We start from the raw sequence: 8,033 nt of genomic DNA on the forward strand, positions 1-8,033 counted from the left end.
CCCCACAACCGCCATTTCCCCCCTGCCCCCAGACACGGAGAGGCATGCATATTCTCAGCTTTACTCACCAAACTAATTGTATCAGGCTCAATCACACTGAATAAAGCAATTGCAGAAATTAAGTTATTGGATTGGAGTCACATGCCTAAATTTAGCCACAGAAGTTTGATACATTTTTTGGCTTAAACATTAAAGAAAAAGAAAACAAGAAGACAGAAGAAAACAACTAGATAGGTACACAGAATCCCAGTCTTTCAGGAGGAAGCACAGCTCCAGGAAACCTTATGGATATCAAGCAGCTCTCCTGAGAGACAGAGGCATGGCATGACTGCCTTCTCCAGGCGTCATGCTTCACAGTGCCTTGCGAAAGCCATCTGAAGGATGGCACAAAATCTTTCCCTTTAGTCTTTCCCAAAGACTTTAGCAAAACTTCATTTTCCTAATATTGCCAATGTTCTGACTCAGGAAGATCAGAGGAAAACAGTGATCCCCAGCATATTTGAAGTATTCGTGGACGTAATTTGTTGCCTGTCCCTGTAAAAATTTGGGTTAAGCTTCAATCGTAATTCAAAACAAGATCCACATTTTAAAAATGTTTTTCAAAAAAGACAAACATTTCTATAAATTGTCTCAGAGTTAACAAAGCAACATGAACTTCTACACAAAAGAAATCATTTATAGAGTATACACTTTTTTTTTAATTAGTATTGAACTCTGGAAAGTGAAGTTTCAACAGCTTTAGACCAACTAATACATCATTTGAACAGAAATACTGAACGGTAACTGAAGAGTAACAGTAAAGGGTAGGAGGGTGTTTTCCATGGATATATTTGAGATGCCTCAGTTGAGAAACTTTGACACTAAATACCAAGTATTTCTAACTATTTTTACTTCAGTGTTTTGTTACTAGGCTTCCAAGTAGAAATCCTGAGGTGGATGCAAAGGCATTATCTTCCCTTCCACTTGTAGCTGAAGAGCTTTGCGCATTGCACTGGAGCAATTCCTTCTGTTGCTGAAAGTCATGGTGACAATCTCCTTCAAGAGGACAAACCCATGGAAACCTCAGGAAGGGAAAGGCAGTTGCCCGCTTCATAGCTGTTTTGAAATTACTTTCTTCACTCTACATGAATTAAAAGCTCTAAAAGACTTTGTAAGAAAAGGCGATTCTTTTTACAGGTTGCTGGAAGCTGCACTTTTCATGGAGAATAGGCTGAATACATCTTGCATAAAAAGGCAGTCAGCAGAAATATGCCATTCGGGAAAGGGATGCTGATTACGCAGTACACTTTAAAGCACACTTATCACACTTAACATACTGAAAAATTTCACTTTTTCAGTATTTCTTCTGCCGTTTTCAATCCACTGGTCATAAAGAGAGAAGAGCGGGGGGAAAAAGGAAAAGAAAAGATACAGAATCCTATTTTGGGAATGCTTTCACCCTCAAGAACTGTGAGAGTAGATGGCTTAAGTCTTGCCTCAAGAACAGCTACTGTCATTTAGTAGTACTTCTCTTGTCGAAGGTGTCTGGATTAAAGATTATGGTCTTTGCTATAACTTTTTATATATAATAAAACCAAAATATTTTGATTTTGATTTTTTGAGCTGTCTTTACTTAAGACTGAGCTTCAGGTTTATACCACCATCACTTGCAACAGACTTCCAGTTAAAGCTTGGAGACTGAGTCAATTCCCATCACCATTCACCAGTGGCCAGCCAGCTATGTGACTGCGGTACAGTGGAAGGAAATGGGGTCTTTTCCTTCTCATGGTTCCCCTGCCTGGCTTTGTGCATACACTCTGTTAGCCTAAGGAAAGAAGAACGTGAATATTAAGGTCTAGTCCTCTGCTTAGACTTCATTTGACCTGAAGAAAGAGGTTGTATTCTGAACCTCAGCCAAGCAAACCAATCAAAATCAGTGCTTTTCAGATTTAAATTAGACTCCCCATAGTTTTCCGTCCAACCACAAATTCATGAATGAAGTATGATCTTTTTCTATTTTTTATTTTTTTTTAACTCAAGTTAGCTGTTAGGTAAGTCTTTCTTCTCCTTCAAAATTCACTGTGAATGATTCCTACCGTACTCATCATTTCTAAGTCATTTCACAGGAGCATAACGGAGGCGAATGTGACGAATCTAGATACAGCAACGTGCCATGTCCTGGTTTGCACTGTGGCATTACATTTCTTACTCTCCATCCTTGACTTCCAATCATTGGCTTATAGCTGGTAAATATTCATTTTCATACACTTCAGAATAGTGAAATAATCTGCGAGAAATTTTTAAATAGTCTACCTCATTTTTTTGCTTGTTGATTCTTGTGAGCGACATATTTTTATTTTCAGTAACACCTTGGACCAAGCCAAATTTGGAGGAGCAAAGTTTGCTGCCCTGCAGGGCTTCTTGAGGGCAAGGAAGATGATATGTAGAAGCTCAATATATGCTTGCATGAGTTCAGAAATTAGTTTCACATTTGTAAGGAGAGTAGAGTCATGGCTTCAATAACATTATTAATTAAATGTAACAATTACTACCCTAATAGCAGTTAGCAACCAGATTTAGAAATCCTCCTGCACAAAACCAAATCATATATACACCAGACAAGTATTGCGTGTATATCAAAAAAAAGGAAAAAATTATATGTATATATAACAACATCTCCCACATAGTGAGACATAACTCCTTAGTTAACACAGTTGCTCTCATTTACGCCAGTTGCAGTACAGTAAATCAACCTGTCCTTTTGCAAGTAGACTGGTATTAGCTATTTACCCAGATTTTCCCAGTCTTTAAGCATGAAAGCACACAGCAGTATCTCACAAACTACGTTATCAATCGACATGTTCAACACCTGAACAGTGTAACACACTATCATCATTAGGTGACACTACAAGTCCTCTCAGGGGAAGATTCTCAACCTGTGGTCACGAATGTAAGTAAGTAAGTGGACTGTTGTCATACTTGCCTCTTTAGGGAAGATCTGTCAAAAAAGGTGAGAAAGGTAGGTATCCTCCAAAAGTTTAGCTAACAGAGTGTGCTGTTGCACTTTGGTTTTTATGTTCTTTTTTTTAAAACTCTAGCAACAGGCATTAGTAAAGTCTCTCAAGCAGTTGTCTCCAGCAGCTCTCTATGAAATGGTTGCATCCGGTAACAAGGTAAATCGAATGTATATATACATATACGTTCAGAAGTAGCGGGACTGTAAGTGACCTGTTTGCTGGATGGCTGCAGTAAGGATCCCTTCTGGTCAGCAGCACTGTGTTAGATGATTAACGTATAAAACCATCACACAGAATTTCCAGTTATTTAAGCATCTTAGAGGAAGGATGCTAAGATTCAAATACCCAACGTTTGAAGACTGCGGTGGTAATGACAAAGCAGGGATTGATTTGAGAGACAGTAGCTGCAACCTATGAGGGTCATAAGAATTACAATATTTCAAAAATCACCCTCAAATATGTACACTTTGTTTCTTTGTGGTGCTTAACGGAGGTTGGCAATTTCTTTGTTTTGTTTTGGAACATAATTTGAAACAATGATTTGGGTTTGGCACTTGCTGATATACCAGCAAACAATAAGTTGTTAGAAACATCACAATCTTTTGAAGACAGGATTGATCCGTGAAGTATTTTTTTGGCCTTTACACTACCTGCCTTCTCCTTACATTTTAAATTACCTTTAATTACGTGCAGATAATAAAAACATGCCTTTATTTGACTCTATTTAACCTACCACTGACAGTCCAACAAAATCTCTACATTTGAGCAATTGCTTAGCAGGAAATCAGCCCAGCAATGACTTAAAAGAACAAACCTTAACCCCTTCTTTAGGTCTTCTTTGCTTTGGGAAGTTCTCTCTGAAGTCCCTCAGCTCTTTCCCAAGTTTCTAATTATGCATTTCCTTTTTAACAGGCTAAAACAATTGCTAGACTTGGCGCAGCCTAGATCTGAGGAAGGGGGTTCCAGTACCTCCCAGGGAAAAGCTGCCCAGCAATGCAATTTCTGTCTTACACGCAGGAAGGAAGCCCCTTTTGGGGAGCAGTCCAAACCACAGTTCAGCTGGAGTGAGCGATTTTAGGTTGCCCCTATAATAAAAACTCTTAAGCTCCTATTGCAGCCTAATGGGGCTGCTGGTGTGCATTCACACAGTCCTACTGAAATGCCCTCCTCATTAAATGGGTTATTCAGAAACCGAAGCCTGCACTGACTTTGGCTTCTGAACAACTTTAGATACAACGTCAGGGTCGAAATGTAGCTCCCGAATGGCAGAGGAACTGGTGATCACTAGGATTTCTTTAACATTGCAAGGGCAGGGGAATCAGAAGATGAAGATCTGGTTATCTAGTCAGGTTTCTTCGCAACGCAAGGTCTCCTCCTGTTACACTGGTGTACCGTAATTTGCTAGGGAATTGCCAGCAAGGATGACAGCATTTTGTCACAGTCGTGATTAAGAGACTGAATCCTTAGGGCCCCTTTAAATTGCCTCTCCCGTTGTCCTAATTCAAGTAGAATTTCATTGTTTTCAACGTGTGGGAGGAGGATTCAGGTGGAAACACTAGCAAATTTCTCTTCTGTTCCAGAGAGGTATGCAAACAAACAGCAGAAGTGAACTTCTAGAGAAATTATTTTACTGCCCATTAGCGTCTGCCAGTTTTCATAGGTTCATCAGGATGCATGAGAATTCCCCTATAAAGTAATTTATGTGCTGTGCTGCAGAGCAACACTTGACTCGTTTGATCTTTGATATTAGGGATAATGAATTTGTAGGCACCTTCAGCTTCCTCAGCATTGCCATGCAACCTAAGTGGACTACTGGACTGGTCTGACTGCTCTTTGTTCCATTTACTCGGTGGTAAGTAACACGTTGTGATTATCTCAAGCATAAACTGGAAGCAGCCGGGATTTTTAAAACTGTTAGAAGAACCTGATTAGAAAAGCAAAGGTGCTTCATTTGCAATCGTACCTTTCTTAAATAAGGTGAATAGATAAGAGAGACATATCGCTTTATAAGCATTTTTTCTTGGTTGCTTAAACTTGTTTTGGCCGTTATTCTCATAATCATGATATGGTGGTGATGAAAGTTGGTTTTTATGGTTTTAACGAAAAATTCGGGATACGCCCTTCCAAAGCTGGGATAATTGTGCTTGCTCTTCCCCTTTAAAGAGACCGTACTTCTCTTACCCAGACCACCACCACACGAGCAGGTTAATACTATGCACCTGAGGGCTTTCTGTACTCTAGTACAGGCAGCTAGTTCATTGCTAAATGTTCTTACACGGATTTGAAAATATATTCATTATTTCTATGTGTAAAAGCTTTCCGAAAACTTTATGAGGCAACTTCAGCCCAAATGGACTGTTTAACTTAATTTCTCTTCACTTTCCTTCACAGGTATAAATGTGCTTCTAAAAATGTTAAGCGTGTTACGAAGGAAAGACCTTAATTCTGTACAAACTACTTAAACAGCAGTCTGTCATAATTGCACACAAGTTGCATGCAGTCTTTCTTGGAACTTGTAGATCTCCTTCTGAAGGAAAACATGGCTGTGTTTTATGATAGCATTTTCTTGAGGCATATGACAGTTCCTTCTTTTCTCTGCTATCTTCTTGTCTGCTGTCAATGGGACTTCAAATGTTCCAGGTTTCCCCCCTGAGGAAAAGAAAAAAGAAAAAAAAAGAGAGAGCTGGGCTCCTGCTGCACATCTCCAGAGTGCTGTGGGAACAAAGAGCCAGAAGCGCTGGGAAGGAGGACGGAAAACCAGTGGGAACGGGCAGGAGACGGGCAAGGCGGTGGGGGAAGGGGCCGTGGGGGAATGGGAGCAGAAAGGAGCCAGATCTGGTAAGCTGAGGAGAAGCCCAGTAGGAGAAACTTCTTTGTTCGGAGGAGAGAACAAAGGGGAAGGGGAAGGAGAGAAGATGGAGGAAGCATAGCTGTCAGGTTAGAAGAAACTCGTGATTCCTATCCACTCAGTCTGCACCCACGAAGGGGCAAACCTAAACACACAGAGGGAACTGATTAGCATGTGCAAAGAAACACGCTGCTTTTGCTCTGGTTGTGACAATTAACATTATCTATCTCTTCCCCCCCCCCCCCCCCCTCTTCTTTTGGCACTTAATTCACTTTGGACAATCAGATATGAAAACGTAAAGCTGAAAATCTAATACGGCAAGGCTACAGATACTGACTTCATTGATCTTGACACATTAATCTAAATGTATATACTTTTAGCAGCTCACAAGTACTGGTTTCTCTTAGATGGGGTTGACTGCTGCAAAGAAAACTAACCTGACCCACAGTGATTTGAATTTCCTCTAAATCTAAAACTTAAATCTGTGATGTATCCTGCTCCACTTCTCCTGGGGTACGAGGGATTTAGCAGGAAGAAGTTGGCATTCATGTCAAAGCTTTTGTAGTGTTTGTATATGTAACTGCTTTGTTTTAGGTTAACAGCTCCTGGTGGAAACCATTTATTTGTGGAAAGCAGAAATGCCAAATCTTCATGGGAAATTAACATATATCTTCAGTCATCAAGCAGACCATCTAAAATATCAAAAACAGAGCAATACTTACCTTTTCTAAGTTAACTAATATCAATTCTTTGCTGTAGGACTGAATGTTTTCCTCCTAGCAATATTACAGCAGAGTAGTCAGCATTTCAATGTAATCTGCACTACAATGCCCTATGTTAATGCAGACAGATACTTCAAAAACAGAACAACATGTTAATGGTCCCTCCCATATAACTCTTGGGCCTAACAATTAGTAGCCACTTTTATTAGCAGTTAAGTGCAGAAATATACCATTTAAAAATCTTACAACCTTTGTTCTGGATTTTAGGTGACTTCCAACAAAATGTGTCTTTACTAATCCCTTTTGTAAGCTCGCATGTCTGTTGTAAATTGCATTTTTATCCCCCAGCTTGTTGCCTGGAGCATAAGGCAAAGAAACAGGACACCTTGTTTTGCTAAAACTGTTGGTGTCTCTTTAAAATTTATTTTAAGATATGAGTAAGGTCTGGCAAGCTTTCTTTAGTGGTCATGGATGAGTTTTTTTTCCCAGTTCTGTACCTGATGTACTTGGAACTCTGAAACTGGTTGTTGGATTGGCGTGAATGGGGTTAAACTCTGAATTTTCATTGGATTAAACATAAATTTATTGCTCAACCCTGAAAAAACGGCTCAAAAGAGAGCACTGTCAACTTCAGGAAGATTCTTCCTGTGAACGTGAATTGTTTATCAGAACAGCCGTGCTCTTGCAAAGCAGGCTGGCCAGTCCCGCTTTTGTTGTTTTGTAAAGTGTCATCACTGGCTTCACCTTTCACACATTTACCATTTCAGTTGCTTCTGTTTTAAGACATGTTGCTTGTGTTCTGTGCAAGATATACAAAGCCGGCAGCCATTTCTGGAAGTAAGAAATGAACTTATTATCTAGGTTCCTTTTTCTGCATTGAAGTTTACACTGCCCTTACATATGCATCCCTGGGCCTGCTAGTAACTACGGTGTTCGAGCCTTAAAACCAATCTCTTTTGCATGGGTGCAGCGTGATAAATATCCTCCAAAGGCTTGCTTGCTTAGCAGTGGCCACTAATACATGGTCTTGTAATACCTGCCGTAGGGCTTTTCTTCCAACGGCTGTGTGGGGGAGTTGCTGGCACTTTGACTTCATCCATGTTTAAACGAACTGAGAGTTGGCCAGTCAGTTCTCAGGGATCAGGAGGGCAGCTTACGTACCTGGCTAAATTCACCTTGCAATTTCCAGCTATGACAGGAAAACCGATTTGCCTGAAAACCCTTTCATGTTCTAAAGAGTGAGGGAACCAATTTCTACATATATAAAAATTTGGGGGTTTTATCTACACACAACTTTCTGGGGTTTACATATTTCCCTCTCCATCATAAATGATTAAGTTTTTTGTTTTGTTGAAACTCCTAGCTCTCAGTGAGTATTTCCAGTTTAAAATAGTCTGTGATCCATCTATGAGAGGTTTTTTCTTCTCCGCTGACCTTTTTTGATTCTTTTAAGTGTTCTCATCTCTC

This window comes from Aptenodytes patagonicus, chromosome 3 (genome assembly GCF_965638725.1).
Source record: "Aptenodytes patagonicus chromosome 3, bAptPat1.pri.cur, whole genome shotgun sequence".
NCBI classification, from domain to species: Eukaryota; Metazoa; Chordata; class Aves; order Sphenisciformes; family Spheniscidae; genus Aptenodytes; species Aptenodytes patagonicus.